This window comes from Cherax quadricarinatus, chromosome 50, assembly GCF_038502225.1.
Source record: "Cherax quadricarinatus isolate ZL_2023a chromosome 50, ASM3850222v1, whole genome shotgun sequence".
NCBI lineage: Eukaryota > Metazoa > Arthropoda > Malacostraca > Decapoda > Parastacidae > Cherax > Cherax quadricarinatus.
The window spans coordinates 27,336,682-27,360,146 of NC_091341.1; the positions used below are offsets into that span (position 1 = coordinate 27,336,682).

General features: G+C 39.2%; 1 long non-coding RNA gene and 1 pseudogene across 1 annotated transcript in view; both read right to left on the reverse strand.

Moving 5' to 3' along the window:
* The window catches only part of LOC128705140 (NADH-ubiquinone oxidoreductase chain 1-like), an 11,273-nt pseudogene extending 3,087 nt beyond the window's left edge, over positions 1-8,186 (reverse strand).
* The window catches only part of LOC138854153 (uncharacterized), a 139,053-nt gene that overhangs the window by 47,381 nt on the left and 68,207 nt on the right, over positions 1-23,465 (reverse strand). The window lies entirely within an intron of this gene.

Sequence of the window (23,465 nt, forward strand, 5' to 3'; positions counted from 1 at the left end):
CCCATCCCATCAATCATCACCAGATCTTCAATAAAGGTAAGTCATGTATTCTATTCTTAGTAGAGTAGTAATTGTGCATGTCTTCTTCAGTTTGTGTGTATTAAAATTAATATTTCATGTGGTAAAAAAAAAAAAAATTTCATACTTTGGGGTGTCAGGATCAGATTAATTTGATTTCCATTATTTCTTATGGGGAAAATTAATTCGGCTGACAATAATTGTGGCTTGTGATGAGCTCTCAGGAATGGATCAATATCGTAAGATGGGGGTCCACTGTACCTTTTTTCTATTTTTCATATTTTATATAATTTTTATGTTCTGATAATTACAATTTATAGTAGATCTTGTCATTTCATAACAATCTTTGTTCTGACACTTGTATTAGGTACCCAAATTGTACTCAAATTGCCACAAACACACCGACAGGTGGACATTTACACCTGCCTTGGCCATTTAGTATTGTCTTGGAATATATACAAAGTATTTATAGGTCCTAGCAATGTTTTGCATATACAGTGGACCCCCGGTTAACGATATTTTTTCACTCCAGAAGTATGTTCAAGTGCCAGAACTGACCGAATTTGTTCCCATAAGGAATATTGTGAAGTAGATTAGTCCATTTCAGACCCCCAAACATACACGTACAAACGCACTTACATAAATACACTTACATAATTGGTCGCATTCGGAGGTGATCGTTATGCGGGGGTCCACTGTATTTATATATTTATTTATTTATTTTTTTTTTTTTTGGGGGGACATGAAACATAGTTGTACAAAGAAATATAGTGATTGGGTGTACATGCCAAAAGCCTCTTGTATGCAGAGCATTATGGGCAGGCTTAAAATTAACTTAAGATTAACTAAGCAATGATATATTCAGTGGTAAAAATTACAGTAAACAAATTACAACATGAAGTACAAATGAGTATTTCAAATAAGAAGCATTAATCTTGTACAAATTTGTAGCATAACAGTGTATAATATAATCAAATCAGATCGAGTAAAATCAATGATTTGTAGTGCATAAACAGGTCATAAGGTCATTAGATGAGTTACTGTACATTCAAGAGAATGGAGTATTATATTAGGTAATGTAATTAAAAAAACATAGTTTGATTCAGTTATTCAGTATTTATTTAGTTGTGGCTGAGTAAGCAGTTTTTAAGAAGAGTCTTGAATTGATAAACAGACAGTATTTGTTTTATATTCACAGGTAATGAATTTCAGATTTTTGGGCCTTTTATGTGAATTGAGTTTTTACATAGTGTGAGATGGACACAGGGAACATCAAAGAGTGATCTGTGCTTTGTGTTATGGTCATGTGTTCTGTTGAGGTTGGTAAGAAGTTTGAGGGGAGGGTTTATATCCGAGTTAAGTGTTCTATGTATGTAGTAGTTACAATAAGTATGGATGTTTTGTACGGTGAGTAGGTTTAGAGTTTTGAATATTGGTGGAGTGTGCTGTCTGGAGTAGGAATTTGTAATGAGGAGGAGGAGGAGAGGGAGAGGAAGAGAAGGAGAAGGAGGATGAGGAGAAGGAGAAGGAGGAGGAGGAGAAGGAGGAGGAGGAGAAGGAGGAGGAGGAGGAGGAGAAGGAGGAGGAGAAGGAGAAGGATAAGGAGAAGGAGTAGGAGGAGGAGAAGGAGGAGGAGGAGAAGGAGGAGGAGAAGGAGGAGGAGGAGAAGGAGGAGGAGGAGAAGGAGAAGGAGAAGGATAAGGAGAAGGAGTAGGAGGAGGAGAAGGAGAAGGATAAGGAGAAGGAGTAGGAGAAGGAGGAGGAGAAGGAGGAGGAGAAGGAGAAGAAGAAGAATACGTAATAATAGTAAAAATAATAATAGGTAATAATAAGTTCCCTTGAAGCATGAAAAATAAAGTCCACCCCTGACAGTGATGTGATAAGATGAGATAACATCTGATGTTTGATGAGCATACATGAGGGTGCAGTGATAAGACTTGATAAGATAAGATTAGAGGTGGCATTTGATGAGCATCGCCCTCACTTTGTTTTCGCTGGTACACAAACATGTCTGCCTATTTGTCTGTCTGTCAAGTTCCCTGTCTGTCTGTCTATCCGTCTAGCTCTCTGTCTCAGAGAGAGCCACAAGACTGCGTCATCACGTTTACTCACATCTTCAAGCAGAGTATAGCACTTTGTCTGGATTTTTTGGGTTATCCTAGGTAATTTACACTGTGTATACTTGTATTTATGTGTACCTATGAGACAGAGATAGACAGAGACAGACAGATACAGATAGAGACAGAGACAAAGATAGACAGAGGCAGAGAGACAGACAGAGATAGACATAGAGACAGACGGAGAAACGGAGCCAGGCTTCCAGCAGCCAGCCAGCCACACAGCTGGCTGGCCAGCCTGCTGAACAAGTATTACGTTCCAGAATTGTTTCTCTTTACTTAGGGCATAGGTTATAAGACATTCTGAAAGGGTGTTGCGCAAATGTTGCACATGGGTTATTATCGAGGTTTTTTGATATTTCCTCCACCACTTATGGCTAAATCCACCTCAAAGCCACTAAACTCAGGGTCAGCATCACTTTCCTCTTAAAATGGGAGAGTTAATACTACATAAAATCAGTGAATCCCAGGTGTTTGCCATGTTGTTTGCTCTAGCTGGCACTCATTTGAACTGGTGCTCCCACAATATACTAAGTGGTCCCAGATTTTTTTAATACAGTGTACACTGAGTGTTATGACCCATTCTATGCTGACAAGGCATCTCAGGCCAATCATGCCGTATTTGAAGGCAGGAAAAATAAAACGTTTATATACATTTGGGGCACTAGCAGTAAGAATGTATATATATGTTTGGATCGTTTATGGGTTAAGGATGCTGGGTGTTAGCCAGGAATTATTCTCTCTTAGGTGTGATTTGTTTTGTTTTTTGGGGGCAATGTTTGTTATGGAGGTAATGTTTTTTTTTTTTTTTTTTTTTTTTTTTTTTAAATTTATTTATACATTCATTCATGTCTGTATATGTTTTGAGCTCATTATTCCAGTTGATGCTATTCATAGCTGCTATTAAGTTGTTAACAGCTGTCTCGTTATGTAGTCTGAAGGTAACTTTAGTAATGTCTTGGGGCAATTTACCTAGATTGGCTATGAAAAAGGTTGGGTAGTGGTCTGTGGTGTTGTCTGTGATTTTGCCTGATTTAAAGGGGATATGGTGTTAGTCCAGATGTGGTCTGTTAACCCTTTCAGGGTCTGTGCCGTAGGTCTATGGCTTTACGTTCAGGGTCCAAACCGTAGATCTATGCCATGAGCTCAGCTCACTCTGATAAGCTGTGAGTGGTAAATTTTGGCCTAGATATGAGAGAATACATCTATGTGGTATGTGTGCACCAAATAAAACAAATCCTGCAGCACACTGTGTATAATGAGAGAAAAAACTGAGACCATGATTTTTTATTAAAACAGCAATTTTGCAGTGTTTTTTTATGTTTTTATAGTTGTATTTGAAATTTCTTGGTCTCATTTGATAGAATGGAAGATATATTACAGAAATAGAGATGATTTTGATTGGTTTTCCTACTGGAAATGGCTTGAAACTGAGCTCAAAGTAGCAGAAATGTTAAATTTTTGTCGATGTTCAAGAGTAAACAAACGACCTCACACATTTAATACGCACCAGCTGGTGGGTCTAATATACATTCACAAATGTGTTGATATTTATACAATTATTACAATATTACATAACAGTAAATCTTCTATTTTTTGGTTTGAATAAAAATTCATTATGTGGATAAGAAATCAAAATGGAATTCATTTGTAAAGCCTGAAAACATAACTAATGAACAGAGGAAATGTTAGTTTAGTGCCAGAAATGCCTGCATTGTTTATTCTGGACCCTATTTTGAAATTGGAATATTTTGAACTTTGTGTTAAATTGGCCAAATTACGAATTTCCGATCACTTTATTTTGTAGTTGAAACAGTTGACTGGGCAATTTCTTGTGCTCAATCAATAGAATAGAAGTAATACTAGTGAAATAGCTAAGAATTTGGTCAAATGGAATAATGTAATTGGCCTAAAATGGGAGTCAAAGACGGCAAAATCGCCGATTCTTAAATATCGCTGACACATCAAAATTCGCGAGAGCATAATTTCGTCAATTTTCCATCAAATTTCGTACTTTTTGTTTTATTACCTTCAGAAAAAAATTCTCTACCATTTCATAAGAAAAATTAACAAAATTTTTTTGGGAAAATTCTTGGACCCTGGTGCACACTTTGAAATTTGGTCTCTGGACCCTGAAAGGGTTAAAGAGATACAGTGGGCCCCCGGTTCGTGATGCTATCGGTATCCGATAAATCCGGTATCCGATGCATTATATCACAAAAAAATTGCCTCGGTTCCCGTTACAAAACCCTGTATGTGATACGATTTGTACGAGACGTGTCCGCATATGGCCTGAACTGCCCCGTGTGTGCCAGTGTTTACAAGCCAGCCAGTGTGCGCGCATCTAAGGATACATTCAGTACATTCCATATTATCCATATTATCACCGTTTTTGGTGCTTGTTTCTGCAAAATAAGTCACCATGGGCCCCAAGAAAGATTCTAGTGCCAACCCTGTGGTAAAAAGGGTGAGAATTAGTATGGAAATTAAGAAAGATTTTGAAGGGTTTGGGGCTAACCCTGAGAAGCCTATGCCAGTTGTGGAATACTTTGTGCCTACTTCAAAAATTAAGGAAATGTGTGCACAGTGGGTTGAACTGCAAACCTTTATGGATGAAAATCATCCCAACACAGCTATTGCAAGCCATGCTGGTGACTATTACACTGACAATGTTGTGAACCACTTTAGGAAAGTCATAAAGGAACGAGAAGTACAGGCCTCTATGGACAGATATGTTGTGCGACAGAAGTCCAGTGACTCTCAAGCTGGTCCTAGTGGCATTAAAAGAAGAAGGGAAGTAACCCCGGAAAAGGACTTGCTACCTCAAGTCCTAATGAAGGGGGATTTCCCTTCTAAACAATAGGTTCAACACTCTCCCCTCCTCCCAACCCATCAATCATCACCAGATCTTCATTAAAGGTAAGTGTCAATTATTCTATTGTTATTATTCTATTGTTATTGTTGTTATTGTAATTATTCTATTGCATTAAACTTAATATTTCATGTGGTAAAAGTTTTTTTTTTTTTTTCATACTTTTGGGTGTCTTGCACGGATTAATTTGATTTCCATTATTTCTTTTGGGGAAAATTGATTCACTTTCCGATAATTTTGGTTTACGATGAGCTCTCAGGAACGGATTAATATCGCGAACCGGGGGTCCACTGTACTAGTCTCGGAGATTCTTGTAGGTTTAGATATTGTTGGTAGCAACAGGCAGTTGTTCATAGTGTTTGTGAATTTGGTTACTTGTGGGTCCTAGTCATGTAGTAGATTTAGGTTGAAATCTCCTGTTAGCAGCAGGTGTCTCTTTTCATGTGTGCATCAGTTATCATGTTTCCTAATTTTTCACTAAAGTGGTAAATGTTTAACTGTGGTACTCTGTAGATGTTTATAACAGTAAGAGGTTTTTGCAGGTCTTTTGATTTAAATTTGGCTATGATATGTTCACCATGCTCATCCCTTGTGCAAGATTTATTGATACATCCGAGTTGATTTGAGTAGTATATAGCTGTTCCTCCCCCCTTGCTGGTCTGGCCTACAGTTGTGTATGGCTGTGTAACCAGGAATGGCATAGACATCTGTAATATCAGGCTTTAGCCAGGTTTCTGTGAGTGTAATGATTGACATACTGGAGTGAAGGGAATTGAGTAATGCTGTGAGGTTGTCATAATGTTTGCTCAAGGAACTGACATTGTAATTAAAGATAGTTAAGTTATTTTTTGCTCTGCCATATAATAATTACAGTTACTGTTTGATTCGTGTAATTCATTTAGTAAACAGTTTACATCAGGATCAATGCCTGTAGTCATAAGAATGAGAGTGACTCTACAACTAGATTTATAGTGAATCTATAACTAGACTTAGGAATAAGACTGTGTAAATATTCTGAAACTAAAACAGAATAAAAGAGCTAGGGATTATTATAGTAAAACAATGAAATTATATACTTTAGCATCTGAATTAGCCCTTAATTATTTTAACAAATGTGAGTACATGTATATGAACTATGATAGATATTTAAAGCTAAAATAAAGGAGCTAGTGAATATAATAATAAATGAAAGAAAGTAAAATACAGTAGCACCTGATTTAGCACCTTAATTATTTTAACAAATGTGACTATATGAACAAGAGGGAAAAATATTTTAGCCCCTTAATTGTTATTAAAACTAAGAGTATAGCAATTACTGAATAAAGGGCAGTACAAGGTATTGGTATGTAGAGAACTATTTCAGGAGAAAATCTATAAAAGGACTAATTAAATGGATAGATAAGAACTAGTAAAAGTAGGCCTTAGACAAGGATGTGTGATGTCACCGTGGTTGTTTAATATATTTATAGATGGGGTTGTAAGAGAAGTAAATGCGAGGGTCTTGGCAAGAGGCGTGGAGTTAAAAGATAAAGAATCACACACAAAGTGGGAGTTGTCACAGCTGCTCTTTGCTGATGACACTGTGCTCTTGGGAGATTCTGAAGAGAAGTTGCAGAGATTGGTGGATGAATTTGGTAGGGTGTGCAAAAGAAGAAAATTAAAGGTGAATACAGGAAAGAGTAAGGTTATGAGGATAACAAAAAGATTAGGTGATGAAAGATTGAATATCAGATTGGAGGGAGAGAGTATGGAGGAGGTGAATGTATTCAGATATTTGGGAGTGGACGTGTCAGCGGATGGGTCTATGAAAGATGAGGTGAATCATAGAATTGATGAGGGGAAAAGAGTGAGCGGTGCACTTAGGAGTCTGTGGAGACAAAGAACTTTGTCCTTGGAGGCAAAGAGGGGAATGTATGAAAGTATAGTTTTATCAATGCTCTTATATGGGTGTGAAGCATGGGTGATGAATGTTGCAGCGAGGAGAAGGCTGGAGGCAGTGGAGATGTCATGTCTGAGGGCAATGTGTGGTGTGAATATAATGCAGAGAATTCGTAGTTGGGAAGTTAGGAGGAGGTGCGGGATTACCAAAACTGTTGTCCAGAGGGCTGAGGAAGGGTTGTTGAGGTGGTTCGGACATGTAGAGAGAATGGAGCGAAACAGAATGACTTCAAGAGTGTATCAGTCTGTAGTGGAAGGAAGGTGGGGTAGGGGTCGGCCTAGGAAAGGTTGGAGAGAGGGGGTAAAGGAGGTTTTGTGTGCGAGGGGCTTGGACTTCCAGCAGACATGCGTGAGCGTGTTTGATAGGAGTGAATGGAGACAAATGGTTTTTAATACTTGACGTGCTGTTGGAGTGTGAGCAAAGTAACATTTATGAAGGGGTTCAGGGAAACCGGCAGGCCGGACTTGAGTCGTGGAGATGGGAAGTACAGTGCCTGCACTCTGAAGGAGGGGTGTTAATGTTGCAGTTTAAAAACTGTAGTGTAAAGCACCCTTCTGGCAAGACAGTGATGGAGTGAATGATGGTGAAAGTTTTTCTTTTTCGGGCCACCCTGCCTTGGTGGGAATCGGCCAGTGTGATAATAAAAAAAAAATAGTAACTATAATATAAAATTAATCTGGGAGTAAGATTTACCTTATAGCATAAAATTTGAGCAATTAATAGCACAAAAATTCACCAGTAAAGGCTTCAATTTGAAATCCTCACTAGTTTTACCACAGAACAAAATAGTTAGCCTATCCTTCCTAGGCTTGTGTCCTGGCAGTGCCTTTTCCTCCTGCGTGAAGTAGGTCCTCTCTGGCATTTTTCTTCTAAAAGAGGCCTGTTTCATCACAGTTGAGCACTTGTTGGGGGGGGGATCCTTCAGCCTCTACGTACCCCTTGAATTCATCAACAAATGCTTGGCCCCACGTTTGTCAGAACTTGCAGCCTTGCCATGCCTTACAATACTGTGTATGCCACTATGCTTCTTGAATTTGTTGAACCAGCCTTTGCTGGCCTTAAATTTACTAACAGCAGCACTCGTTCCCAGCATTTTCTTTACGAGATCCACATGCAACTGCCTTGCCTTCTTGCAGATTATCCCCTCCGAAACACTATCTCCCACTAACTGTTTTTGGTTGATCCACACCAACAACTTCTCCACATCCTTGATTGTTTGAGACCTCTGTTTTGTTAGCATATTTACATCTTTCACAACATCAGTTTCTCACCTTCTTTACCAAAGGGCTGGCTCTGAACTTTCTTTGGCCCATAGTGGATTATTTCACAGTTGCAATCAATAAACAAGCACCAAAAACAATGGATGAACGTGCAGATTATTCCTAACCCAACGAGAGAGATGCACAGACTGAGTGTGATACGCGTGAGGAAGCGCATCGCCAGCGGATGGAAGCATCTCATACCAAAGATTTCCAAGCAGATGGCTGATATCTCGGGGGATGATTTCACCAAAAAAAGTGCTCGATTTTCGAATTGGTCGATTTCTGCACCAGCCAATATCTGGGGGTCCACTGTATTTTTCCTTTCTAATTTCTTTAATAATTAGAAGGTTATACACTAGTAATATTTTCCCTACATAGGAGTATTTTCCCTACACTGGTAATATTTTCCCAACACTGGCAATACAGTTGACCCTCAACTAACGGTGGCATTAAGTAACAGCAATTTTGTCTAACGGCGCTTTTTGCCGTAGAAAAAATGCCTTAAAAAACGGCGAAAAACTTAACCAACGACATTTGTCCAGAACGTGTCGATGTGCCCGGAGCGTGGCTTGAGTGGGCCCAGCCTCTCCAAGAGTCAGTATGCCATTGTTTACAAGCTGTTGCAGTCGGTTTCCACGTGTGCCTACCATACATTTTGGATTATTCCACTATTTCCAGTGCTTGTAACTGCTAAATAAGCCATCATGGGTCCCAAGAAAGCTTCTAGTGCCAAGCCTGTGTTAAAAAGGGTGAGAATTACGATGGAAATGAAGGAGATCATTGAAAAATACAAGAGTGGAGTACGTATGGCTGAGTTGGAAGGGCAGTACAACAAATCACATTCAACCATCAGTTCTATCTTGGCAAACAGACAGGCAGTCAAGGAAGCTGTTGTTGCGAAAGGTTCAAGTATGTTTTCAAAACGGAGGCCACAAATAGTTGAAGAGGTAGAGAGACTGTTATTGGTATGGATAAACGAAAAACAATTATCAGGTGATAGTGTTTCTCAGTCTATAATTTGTGAAAAGGCAAGGAAGCTGCATGATGATCTCATTAAGAAAATACCTCAAAATAGTGCTGCTGCTGATGAATTTAAGGCCAGCAAAGGCTGGTTTGAGAAATTTAAGATTTGTAGTGGCATACACAGTATGGTAAGGCATGGTGAGGCAGCCAGTTCAGACAAAAATGCAGCTGAAAAATATGTGAAAGATTTTAAGGAATACATAGAGACTGAAAACCTAAAACCTGAACAAGTGTTTAATTATGACGAAACAGGCCTGTTTTGGAAGAAAATGCCAAACAGGACCTATATTGCTCAGGGGGAAAAGGCACTCCCAGGACAAAAGCCTATGAAAGACAGGCTGACATTAATGTTGTGTAGTAATGCTAGTGGTGATTGCAAAGTGAAGCCTTTATTGGTGTATCACTGATATTCCCAGAGTGTTCAAGATAAACAATATCATCAAGGGTAATTTGTGTGTGCTGTGGAGATCAAACAGTAAGGCATGGGTCACTAGGGTATTTTTCTTGGACTGGTTTTATGGTGTGTTTGGCCCCACTGTGACAAAATACCTCCAGGAAAAGAAATTGTCACTCATGTGTCTCCTGGTAATGGACAATGCTCCTGCTCATCCTCATGACTTGCAAGAGTAAATTGCAGGGGAGTTCGGTTTCGTTAAGGTGAAGTTTTTGCCTCCTAATACAACTCCTCTCCTCCAGCCCATGGACCAGCAGGTCATTTCAAACTTCAAAAAACTCAACACAAAAGCAGTGTTTCAAAAGTGCTTTAAAGTGACCTCAGACACTCGATTGACCCTAAGAGAGTTTTGGAAAGATCACTTCAATATCCTCAGTTGTGTAAACCTTATAGGTAAGGCTTGGGAGGGAGTGACTAAGAGGACCTTGAACTCTGCTTGGAGGAAACTGTGAGCAGAATGTGTAGAACAGAGGGATGTTGAAGGGTTTCGGGCTAACCCTCAGGAGGCTATGCGAGTAGTGGAAGCTATTGTGTCATTGGGGAAGTCTTTGGGGTTGGAGGTTTGTGACAAGGATGTGGAAGAGTTGGTGCGGAACGATGAGGAAGAACTAACCACTGCAAAAGCTTCAGGTGCAACAGCAACAGATCACATTTCAGGAATGTTCTTCAGAGCACGATGAAGAGAGACGGAGGAAGATGACTTCATCAAGGATTAGGGAAATGTGTTCAATGTTTACAAAGGTGCAAACATTTACCGAAGAATTTTATCCTGTCACTGAAGTTGCAAGCCACATTGGCAATATGTACAATGACACTCTTGTGTCCCATTTTAGGGAAATCCTAAGGGCACATGAGAAACAGAGCTCTCTGGACAGCTATTTTGTGTGACAGGGGTCCAATGACTCTAAAGCTGGTCCTAGTGGCATTAAAAACCAAGGAGGGAGGGAACCCCACCGAAGGACTTGGTACCTGAAGTCCTTCTGGAAGGGGATTCTCCTTCCAAGCAATAGACAATTCTGAATTTCCCCTGCTGTTGGCACATCACTCATCAACAACTCCACAATAAAGGTAAGTGGCATTTAATTATTGCTTATTTTGAATGTCCCATTCCTTTCCATATAAGGAAATGTATATTTCATGTAAAAAAAGAAATTTCAGACTTTGGTGTATCAGGAACGGATTAATTCTATTTCCATTATTTCTTATGGGGAAAATTAACTCGACCAACAGCAATTTCGACGAACGGCAAGCCCTCTGGAACGGATTAATGCCATTGGTTGAGGGTATAGGAGTATTTTACCTACATTGGTAATATTTTCCCTACTCTGGTAATATTTTCCCTACACTGGTAATATTTTCTCTACACTAGTAATATTTTTCCTACACTAGTAATATTTTCCCTACACTAGTAATATTTTCCCTACACTGGTAATATTTTCCCTACACTGTCAATATTTTCCCTACACTAGAAACTTTTTTCCTAACTGGTAATATTTTCCGCTACACTTGTAATAGTTTCCTACACTGGTAATATTTGCTCTACACTGGTAATATTTTCCCTACACTAGTAATATTTTCCCTACATGAATAATATTTTTTCTCCACTGGCAATATTTTCCGCACACAAGTAGCATTTTCCTTACACAGGTAGTATTTTCCCTACATGGGTAGTATTTTCCTTACACAGGTGTTGTTTTCCCTACACAGGTAGTGTTTTACCCTCGCAGGTAGTATTTTTCCTACATGGGTAGTATTTTCCCTACATGGGTAGTATTTTCCCTACATGGGTAGTATTTTCCTTACATGGGTAGTATTTTCCCTACATTGGTAATATTTTCATTACATTAGTAATATTTTTCCTCCATTGGTAATATTTTCCCCACACAAGTAGTATTTTCCCTAGACAGGTAGTATTTTCCCTACACAGTTATTGTTTTCCCTACACAGGTAGTATTTTCCCCTCGCAGGTAGTATTTTCCCTACACTGATAGTATTTTCCCTCCACTGGTAATATTTTCCCTACAGTGGTAGTATTTTCCCAACACTGGTAGTATTTTCCCTACACTGGTAGTATTTTCCCTACACTGGTAGTATTATCCCTGCACAGGTAGTATTATCCCTACACAGGTAGTATTATCCCTACACAGGTAGTATTTCCCCAACACTGGTAGTATTTTCCCTACACCTGGAGTTTACCTGGAGAGAGTTCCGGGGGTCAACGCCCCCGCGGCCCGGTCTGAGACCAGGCCTCCTGGTAGTATTATCCCTACACAGGTAGTATTATCCCTACACAGGTAGTATTATCCCTACACTGGTAGTATTATCCCTACACAGGTAATATTATCCCTACACAGGAAGTATTATCCCTACACAGGTAGTTTTATCCCTACACTGGTAGTATTATCCCTACACTGGTAGTATTATCCCTACACTGGTAGTATTATCCCTACACAGGTAGTATTATCCCTACACTGGTAGTATTATCCCTACACAGGTAGTATTATCCCTACACAGATAGTATTATCCCTACACTGGTATTACCCCTACACAGGTAGTATTTTCCCTACACTGGTAGTATTATCCCTACACTGGTAGTATTATCCCTACACAGGTAGTATTTTCCCAACACTGGTAGTATTATCCCTACACAGGTAGTATTATCCCTACACAGGTAGTATTATCCCTACACTGGTAGTATTACCCCTACACAGGTAGTATTATCCCTACACTGGTAGTATTATCCCTACACAGGTAATATTATCCCTACAGAGGTAGTATTACCCCTACACAGTACAGTATTATCCCCACACAGGTAGTATTATCCCTTGTGAAGGCTTACTCAGCCCTGTAATAACTTCAGACAGTATTACTCAGGCTGGCTCCTCCTCAGGAAAATTAATGAATAGAAAAAGAAATAATAACAGAAACATAAATACTTTATTATACAGAAAATATAAAATATAAAACACTTAAATATGAAATATTAATCCTACATTAAAGAAAATGAAAAATGAAAAATATAAATAACTGAATTCAACGCTAATATATATAGGGGTGTCTGGTGTTGGTGACACTGTTGTTGAAATTGTAGCCGTTGCTGATGATGGGGGGGGGTCGCAGGTGTTGGTTACGACCCACTGGCTAGTTCTTCACAGTATAGCCGTGAGTGTTATATCCCGATGACAGGAAAGTAGGTTCTTTACCGCTGCAATGATGTGGGGTTACGTCCTGCAATTTCATACAGGTGCACAGGTAATTAAATCCAAAATGGGACGTCTCCAGGACGTTAGTCCGTCTCCATCAGTTCTTCTCGTTGATTGACAGGTGACCCTCTCCGTCATCCAAGCTGAAAAGATAGACAGGTTATCCACTGCTTAAATAATCACTCTCCATGATAAGTACAATACCTAAAAGATGTGGTGATTATTACAACAGTCAACTTAGAGCAAGGCTGAAAAGACTAAGTTTATTATTGGTCAAAAGTGAAGCTTTCAACCAATAAATCCACTAGAATACAAGGCAGGCATGTACTTACAGTAGTGTTGGGAGCTGTGAGTCGAGTGATTTACTGTTTGACCAGAGCCCCACACGTCACCTTTTGGGGGGGGAAGAGGGAGGGGAAGGGATAGTGGGAGCTAGACTGACCCTACGTTAACAAGCAGCCGGCAATCAAACTATCACTTTAGGGGTGAGGGAGAAAAGGCGGGAATAGCGGGAGCTGGACTTACCCTACCTTAACAAGTAGCCGGCAATGAAACTATTGTTACTATATACTCCCTCGCTACTCCTATCTACTGAACTTTTCCCTCACACTCCCCCATACCAAGACTTATAGTCAAGGAGTATAAGAAGAATAGGCGAGGAAAAAGTTCTAACATATGGAAGTCGCGTAAGGCAAGAAATCTTCTACTGACTGTCACGACTTAACCAGTCAGAGAAATAATTGGATGAACCATTGATACACACAATATGGAACTTAAAAGCCTGGAGTGCCAATGTCCACCTCAAGAGGCGACTGTTAGTTCCCTTAAAAGTTTCTAGGTATATCAAAGGTTTGTGGTCCGTTTCTAAAATGAATTCTTTTCCCAGCAAATAAAATTTAAGTTTGGAGATTCCCCACACAAGGGCCAAACATTCCTTTTCTATGGTGGAGTATCTCGTTTCTGCGGGAAGGAGTTTCCGGCTTAGGAAGCATACAGGGAAGGGAGTACCATCATGGTATTGTAGTAACACTGCACCTAAGCCAGTATTGGAGGCATCAGTTCTTAAGCAAAATGTTTTATTAATATCTGGAATCTTAAGTATAGGGTCTTTCGAAAAGATACTTTTAATCCCATTAAACTTTTCCCGAGCTACGTCGGAAAGTTCAAGAGGTTCCTTCACAGACTTTTTAAGGAAGTCAGATAAGATGCCTGTAAGATCAATTAGGTTCGGGATAAACCGTGCATAAAAATTTACAGAACCAAGAAAGCTACACATGAGCTTCTTGGTTTTGGGGAATTTAAATTCTAATAAAGCTTTGATCTTACTGGGGAGAGGCTGCAGAGAGTTATTAGAAAGTATCAGTCCAAGATATCTAATCTTGTTATACCCAAGGAAGCATTTCTTCGGCTTGGCAGTGAGGTCATGTGCGCGTAACCTACGCAAAACTGATGTTAATGTTTGGATATGTTCGCCCCACGTGGACGTCATTACATAAATGTTATCAAAATAAACTGAGACATTTGGCATATTACCCAAGACCTTTCTCATCAGTCTCACGTAGGTAGCACAAGCAGTTACCAAACCGAAGGGCATAGTTCTATATTGCATCAGTCCTTGGTGTGTAGGAAAAGCGGTGTACTGCTTAGAAGAAGGATCTAACATTACTTGATGATATGCCTGCGCAATATCAATCTCTGAAAAGAAGGAAGCGTCATAAAATTTGTGTAGATCGCTATCTATCAAGGGCATAGGTTCAGCATCCCACCGAGTTATAGCATTAAGGCCTCTGAAGTCAATAGCAAGTCTATATGAATTATCCTCCTTAACCATGACTACTGGTGAGCAATATGCAGATACTGAAGGTTCAATGATCTTTAGTTTTAATAATTTGTCTACCTCTCGGTCAAATGCATCCCTAAGGTGAACTGGAACTGGGTATAATTTCCGTTTGATAGGACTGTCAGTCACTAAGTCAATCTTATGGACTACCGTGGAGGTAACACCTGGAATATCAGTAAAGACGTCTGAAAAGTTACACATTGAAGTAGTTCATGTCTCTGATGGTCATCCAAAGATTCATTAATATTAATGTTGGTTGCGCCCGAGTGGTCAAAAGTCACCAAGTCATGTAGTTCTTCATCATAGTCTAAGTTAGAGGTGTCAATTACGCACACTTTACATTCTTCAGTTGTCTTATCAAGTTCGTGTGGAAAAACTAAGTCAAAGTTATTAAGGTAGTTAACCGAATTTCTTCGGTAATATTTCTTAAGGATGTTGATATGATAAAGCTTAGGTTTCCCCTTGACTTCTATGAGGTAATCAACTTTGCCACAAATTTTTAATACTTTATATGGACCTTTCCATGCTACTAATAATTTATTTGACTTGATAGGCAAAAGTACAAGAACTTCATCCCCTACTTTAAAACTTCTCCTCTGACTTTTGGAGTCAAAATAGGTTTTGTACTGGTCCATTGACCTTTTGTACTGGTCCATTGACCTCTGACATTGAAACTATGTCAGAGGTCTCCTCAAGTTTGGATCTAAGGTCAAGGAGAAACTGATAAGAAGACTGAACCTCAGCACTCATCTCCTCATTAGTCCATAAGTCATGAAGGATGGACAATGGGCCTCTGGCCTGTCTACCATAGAGAAGTTCAAAAGGTGAAAACCCCAAAGAGTCACTGGGAACTTCCCTCATGGCAAACAAAGCACAGGGTAGGTAACGATGCCACTCCTTAGGTTTAAGGGAGCAAAGTTTCCTTAAAATGGACTTGAGAATCGAATGCTGGCGCTCAATCCTCCCATTACAGCTGGGATGATAGGGTGTGGTGAAGAGAGGCTTCACTCCCAGAAGTTGGTATAGATGTTGCATTAAGTCAGATGTGAATTGTGTCCCACGGTCAGACAAAATTTCTCTAGGGATGCCCACTCTGGAGAAGATGGACAAAAGGGCTTCAGCCACCTCTGTAGCAGTTATGGTCTTTAAGGGAACGGCTTCAAGGAAGCTCGAAGCATAATCAACTAATGTTAATATATATATATGTCCCCCAGATGAAAGTGGAGATAAAGGACCAACGATGTCAATAGCTACTCTTTCAAACAGTACCGTAAAGATAGGCATTTTGACCATAGGTACTCACCTGGTACCTCGGGAGGATGACAGTTGGCAAACTTTCATGATCTACAATAGGTAGTGACATCTGAGGACATTTTGGGCCAAAAATAGGTTTCCCTAATTTTATTTAAGGTTTTACGATGCGAGAAATGTCCAGCCACTGGCGGTTCATGAGCCATTTTAACCCTTTCAGGGTCCGTCCCGTAGATCTATGGCTTTACGTTCAGGGTCCAAACCGTAGATCTACGTCATGAGCTCAGCTCACTCTGATAAACTGTGAGTGGTACATTTGGGCCTAGATATGACAGAATACATCTATGTGGTATGTGTGCACCACATAAAACAGATCCTGCAGCACACTGTGTATAATGAGAGAAAAAACTTAAATCATGATTTTTCGATTAAAACAGCGACTTTGCAGTGTCTTTTCGTATGTTTTTTATAGTTGTATTTGCGATTTCTTGGTCTCATTTGATAGAATGGAAGATATATTACAGAAATAGAGATGATTTTGATTGGTTTTAGCACTGGAAATGGCTTGAAACTGAGCTCAAAGTAGCGGAAATGTTAAATTTTTGCCGATATTCAAGAGTAAACAAACGACCTCACACGTCTAATACACGTCAGCTGGTGGGTCTAATATACATTCACAAATATGGTGATGATATTTATACAATTATTACAGTATTGCATAACAGTAAATCTTCTATTTTTTGGTGTGAATAAAAATTCATTATGTGAATAAAAAATCAAAATGGAATTTATTTGTAAAGCCTCAAAATGTAACTAATGAACAGAGGAAATGTTAGTTTAGTTCCAGGAATACGTACCTACATTGTTTATTCTGGAGCCTATTTTGAAATTGGAATATTTTGAACTTTGTGTTAAATTGGCCAAATTAACAATTTCCGATCACTTTATTTTGTAGTTGAAACAGTTGACTTGGCGATTTCTTGTGCTCAATCGATAGAATAGAAGTAATACTAGTGAAATAGTTAAGAATTTGGTTGATTGGAATAATGTAATTGGCCTAAAATGGGAGTCAAAGTCGGCAAAATCGCCAATTCGTAAATATCGCTGACACATCAAAATTCGCGAGAGCATAATTTCATCAATTTTCCACCAAATTTCGTACTTTTTGTTTTATTACCTTCACAAAAAGATTCTCTACGATTTCATAAGAAAAAATAACAAATTTTTTTTTTGAAAATTCTTGGACACTGGTGCGTGACTTCAGATTTTAGCCTTGGACCCTGAAAGGGTTAAGAACAGTCTCTCTGCATTGACTTGGAAAAACTAAGATGGAATAGTCTATCTCATCTGAATTTAATTTAAATACCGACTTGTACAAGATACCTTTTATATATTCAAATTTATATGAAAAGTTTTTCCTTTGGATAACTTGATTTTGTTTAGCGGCATTATGGCAATTCTGAAGAGAAGGGCAATTACGTTGTAAATTGACAAAGGAGTCCTTCGATATATCTAAAAGCTTAAAGTCAGGGAAAATCAAAGGATGGATAGTAGGAGAAGCCTGGGCTTTCGTCTGAGCCCTAGTCAAGACATGGTATCGGAGGTGATATCTTCACTTTCATCTAACAAGTGAACCAGTGATCCTACTACCTCGCTTTCGAGAGTAGCATCACTGGTTTTTAATCCCACATGAATCTCGCGAGACATTGTCTCATCCGAACTTTCGAGGGGCTTCTCTGATTCTACAGGAAGAAGATCTGAAAAGCTTATGTCCACCTTTGGTGATGAAAGGTCAATCTCAGAAGGAAGAATGGCACCTATTACATTACCTATTAGTACGGAGCAAGAAGTGATGGGAGCTAGTACGGCTTCAGACCAACCTGTGAACCATTTAGACCTAATGTAACAACGGATGGTAGGAAAAGTGTCTGTACGGCCCAAGTAGTCTGAAAGTATAGCAGAGGAATGAGTTTCTTTAAGGTTAGGGAACAGTGTATCAGAAATGACTATACATGTGCATCCAGTGTCTCGTAAAATGGTAGATACATTAAGTCCATTAACTGTTCCTGAACAGAAGGGTGCTTGGTCATTACAGTCTTTAACCCCTTGACTGTTGCAACCCCCAATCCTGAGGTGTCTCCTGGTTTCGCAAAATGTCAACAAAAAAAAAAATGATTTTTCTTATGAAATAATAGAGAATCTTTTCCCGATTGTAATGACACTAAAAAAACGAAATTTGATGGAAAACTGACTGAATTATGCTCTCGCAAAGTTAGCGACCCCGGCGATATTGACAAATCGGCGATTTCGTCCACTTTGAGCCCTATTTTCGGCTAATTCCTTTGTGCCAGTCGACCAAAGTCAGAGCTATTTCTTTAGAACTCCATTTTTTCTATCGATTGAGTACAAGAAACTGCCCATTTACCGATTTCAACTACCCAATAATGTGGTCAGAAATTTGCAACTTGGCCAATTTCACAAAAATTAAAAAAATATAACAATGTCAAAATAAGGTCCACAATGAACAATGCAGACATTCCTGGCTCTAAAATAACATTTTCTTTGTTCATTAGTCATGTCTCCAGGCCCCTCTGATATTACTCTTGCTTTCTATTTTGAATTTTTATTCAAACAAAAAATAGAAGACTTACTATTATGCAGACTACTGCAATACTGTAATAATTGTATAAATAACATCAACCCATTCATGACTGCATATTAGAATGGCTAGTTGGACATTTATTGGGCAATGAATCATTTGTGTACTTTTGAACATCGGTAAAAATCAAACATTTCCCCTACTTTGAGCTCCATTTCCAGGTTCTTTTTATAGTAAAATCAATCAAAGTCACCTCTATTTCTACATGTTTTCCATTCTATCAAATGAGACCAAGAAAACGAGAATACAACCATAAATACTATACGAAAATAGACCACAAAGTCGGCATTTTAATTAAAAAATGGTCGGAGTTTTTTTTTTCTCATGCACTGCGTGCTCCAGGATTTTTTTTTATATGGTGCACACTAACCACACAGAACCATTCTCTCACATGTGGGCCTACCAGCTTTCTCCTGCTTGATTTGAAGCGGCTAGAATTTATGAGTATATATACGTCAAACACGGTACCTCGTAAGACATATATATATGGCCGCGACAGTCAAAGGGTTAAAACATCTTCCAACTTTTTGGACCTTCTTAGAAGGACAATCTGGACGTTTATGTCCCTTAACACCACACAAATGACAAACAGGAATAAAAGAAGTCATTTTACTTTCCACTAGAGGCTTTGATTTCTTAAGGTCTGATGAACCCTTGCCCTTAGGGTTTGATCCCTTTAGGTCTTTATAGGAATTGTGAGCCTCAGCATACAGGTCAGCAGCCTCAGCAACTTCCTCAGCTTTAATCAGGTTACGTTCTCTAATGAATGTTCATATCTGGTGAGGAAGAGCTGTCAGGAACTGGTCAGCAACCATGAAGTCTCTAAGAGATTCATAACTGTGATCAATTCCTGAACTCTCTATCCAAAAGTCGAACAAACGAAAGAGTGTTACCTGTAACTGCTGAAAGTTCTGGCCAGGCAGTAAGGTGGCATACCTGAAATCTTTCCTGTAAGAATTAGTGGTTTTTTGGTATGCTTTAAGGATTGCCTTCTTCAGTAGGTTATAATTACATATAATATCCTGTGACAAAGTTGCATAGATATTCAAAGCGGTACCAGAAAATAACATTCCTAACCTGGTAGCCCATGTGTCAGCAGGCCATTCACAGAGGGTAGCGGTATTTTCAAACCTGGTAATGTATGAAGTTATGTCTTCCCCCTCTGTGAAGGGAGGTAAATTAGGTGTTACGTGCACTGACCGCACGTTGTTCCATTACTCCTTCCTCTAATTGTTGTTGTGTAAAAGTTAACTTTTTATTCTCTAATTCAAGGCGAGATTTTTCGAGCTCGCGATCCTTTTCTCTCTCTATTAACTCATGTTCTCTAGCTTTTTCCTCAACTTCTCTATCCTTTGCTCTTTCCTCAAGTTCTCTTAATTTAACCTGTTCCTCGCGTATCTTAGCTTGTTCTTCACGTTCTCTAGCTCTTTCCTCACGATTAAGTCTATCACGCTCTTTTTGGTCTTCTCGCTCTCTCTCTAACTGTCTTTCTCGGATTTCTCTCTCAATTCTCTCTCTCTCCTTTTTCTCTTCTCTTTCGATTCTATCTCTCTCCTTATTCTCTTCTCTTTCCCTTTCTAGCTGTCTTTCTTCTCTCTCAATTCTCTCTCTTTCAAGTCTTTCCTGGATCTTAGCACTAATGAAAGATTCTAAATTTTTCCCTGTTATTCCTAACTTACTTCCAGCGTTCATCCAAAACTGGAATTCCTCCATGCTTGCAAGAATAACTTAAACTATCAGGGGAAATGAAATGGGTATTAAAGAAAACGGAGGGTTCAATTCCTGCTCCGCTCAAACTGTAAATAAACCAGAGGGCTCGATCCCTGCTTCAATTAAACAATATGTATTAATTAAAACGAAGGGTACTATGCCGGCTCCGAGCAAACAGTAAGTAGAATGGGGTCATTTGACCATCCAATCTTCTCACCAACAAATCAAGAGTGTCCTATGACGGTTCCCTTGATATAATAAAGAGCTCAATGAAACAGATTGTCACTGGAAAATCTTGGGTCCCTAGAGTCTAATCCTCCAAAGTGTTTCAAGCTCCAAAAGGTGGCAGAATTAAATATTATATCCTGCCTGACTTGACTTACAATAAATTGAGACTATAACAATCACCAAATCTTTTAAATACCTGTACTGTAGTCCTACCATAGAGAATGATTACTCATGGCTGGTGGTAACCGTCTGTGGTATGCGGCGTTGAAGTTCCAATGGTAGATTCGAGATGGAGTTGAATCTTGATTCAGTCGAGTTGATCCTGGCAAGGTCGCCACTTGTGAAGGCTTACTCAGCCCTGTAATAACTTCAGACAGTATTACTCAGGCTGGCTCCTCCTCAGGAAAATTAATGAATAGAAAAAGAAATAATAACAGACAAACATAAACATTTTATTATACAGAAAATATAAAATATAAAACACTTAAATATGAAATATTAATCCTACATTAAAGAATCCACCTTGATAATAGACTCAAATTTCATACACATATACAACAAATTTCTAAAAAAAATTCCAAGACTGTAGGCATACTATCAAAGATACGGTACTATGCTCCACAGTCAGCCCTCCTGGCCCTATATCACTCTCTTATTTACCCATATCTCACCTATGGAATTTGTGCATGGGGCTCAACAACAATTAACCATCTCAGACCACTAATTACCCAACAAATGATAACAAATTCTCACTACAGGCAGCACACTCCACCAATATTCAATACACTAAACCTACTCACCATACAAAACATCCATGGTGGCCTGGTGGCTAAAGCTCCCACTTCACACACGGAGGGCCCGGGTTCGATTCCCGGCGGGTGGAAACATTTCGACACGTTTCCTTACACCTGTTGTCCTGTTCACCTAGCAGCAAATAGGTACCTGGGTGTTAGTCGACTGGTGTGGGTCGCATCCTGGGGGACAAGATTAAGGACCCCAATGGAAATAAGTTAGACAGTCCTCGATGACGCACTGACTTTCTTGGGTTATCCTGGGTGGCTAACCCTCCGGGGTTAAAAATCCGAACGAAATCTTATCTTATCTTATCTTATCTTATCTTATCTTATCTTACTGCACCTATTACATACATAGAACACTTAACTCTGATATTAACCCTCCCCTCAAACATCTCCTTGCCAACCTCAACAGAACACATGACCATAACACAAGGCACAGATCACTCTTTGATGTTCCTCGTGTCCATCTCACACTATGCAAAAACTCAATGCACATAAAAGGCCCTAAAATCTGGAATTCATTACCTGTAAATATAAAAGAAACACTACCTGTTTATAAATTCAAGTCTCTTCTCAAAGATCACTTACTCACCCAAAACCAAATAAATACTGAATAACTGAACCTTATAAATTGTATATCTTAAATGTTTCTCACAATTATATCACATAAATGTTAAACCTAAAACCCAATCTAACTTTACTATTTTTTAAATACACTACCTAACAGAATTCTCCATACGACTGAATGTACAACAATGCATGCAACCATATGACCTGTCTTTGTAATACTCACTTGTGCTTTATAGTAATCTGTTTACATTAATGTTTTATCACTGATTTCATCATTGCTTAGTTAATCTTAAGTTAATTTTAAGCCAGCCCGTAATGCTATGCATAGTATAAGTGGCTTTGGCATGCTGCTCTTATCTGTATTTTTTTTTGTACCTCTGTATGTGTGCTCAAATTGTAAATAAAATAAAAAAAAAAAAATAAATAAAAAAATGAAAAATATAAATAACTGAATTCAACACTAATATATATAGGGGTGTCTGATGTTGGTGACACTGTTGTTGAAATCGTAGCCGTTGCTGATGATGGGGGGGGGTCGCAGGTGTTGGTTACGACCCACTGGCTAGTTCTTCACAGTATAGCCGTGAGTATTATATCCCGATGACAGGAAAGCAGGTTCTTTACCGCTGCAATGATGTGGGGTTACGTCCTGCAATTTCATACAGGTGCACAGGTAATTAAATCCAAAATGGGACGTCTCCAGGATGTTAGTCCGTCTCCATCAGTTCTTCTCGTTGATTGACAGGTGACCTTCTCTGTCATCCAAGCTGAAAAGATAGACAGGTTACCCACTGCTTAAATAATCACTCTCCATGATAAGTACAATACCTAAAAGATGTGGTGATTATTACAACAGTCAACTTAGAGCAAGGCTGAAAAGACTAAGTTTATTATTGATCAAAAGTGAAGCTTTCAACCAATAAATCCACTAGAATACAAGGCAGGCATGTACTTACAGTAGTGTTGGGAGCTGTGAGTCGAGTGATTTACTGTTTGACCAGAGCCCCACACGTCACCTTTTGGGGGGGGGAAGAGGGAGGGGAAGGGATAGTGGGAGCTAGACTGACCCTACGTTAACAAGCAGCCGGCAATCAAACTATCACTTTTGGGGTGGGGGAGAAAAGGCGGGAATAGCGGGAGCTGGACTTACCCTACCTTAACAAGTAGCCGGCAATGAAACTATTGTTACTATATACTCCCTCGCTACTCCTATCTACTGAACTTTTCCCTCACATCCCTACACAGGTAGTATTACCCCTACACATGTAGTATTGCCCCTACACAGTACAGTATTATCCCTACACAGGTAGTGTTACCCCTACACAGGTAGTATTACCCCTACACAGGTAGTATTACCCCTACACAGGTAGTATTACCCCTACACAGATAGTATTACCCCTACACAGTACAGTATTATCTCTACACAGGTAGTATTACCCCTACACAGTACAGCATTATCCCTACACAGGTAGTATTACCCCTTACACAGTACAGTATTATCCCTACACAGTACAGTATTATC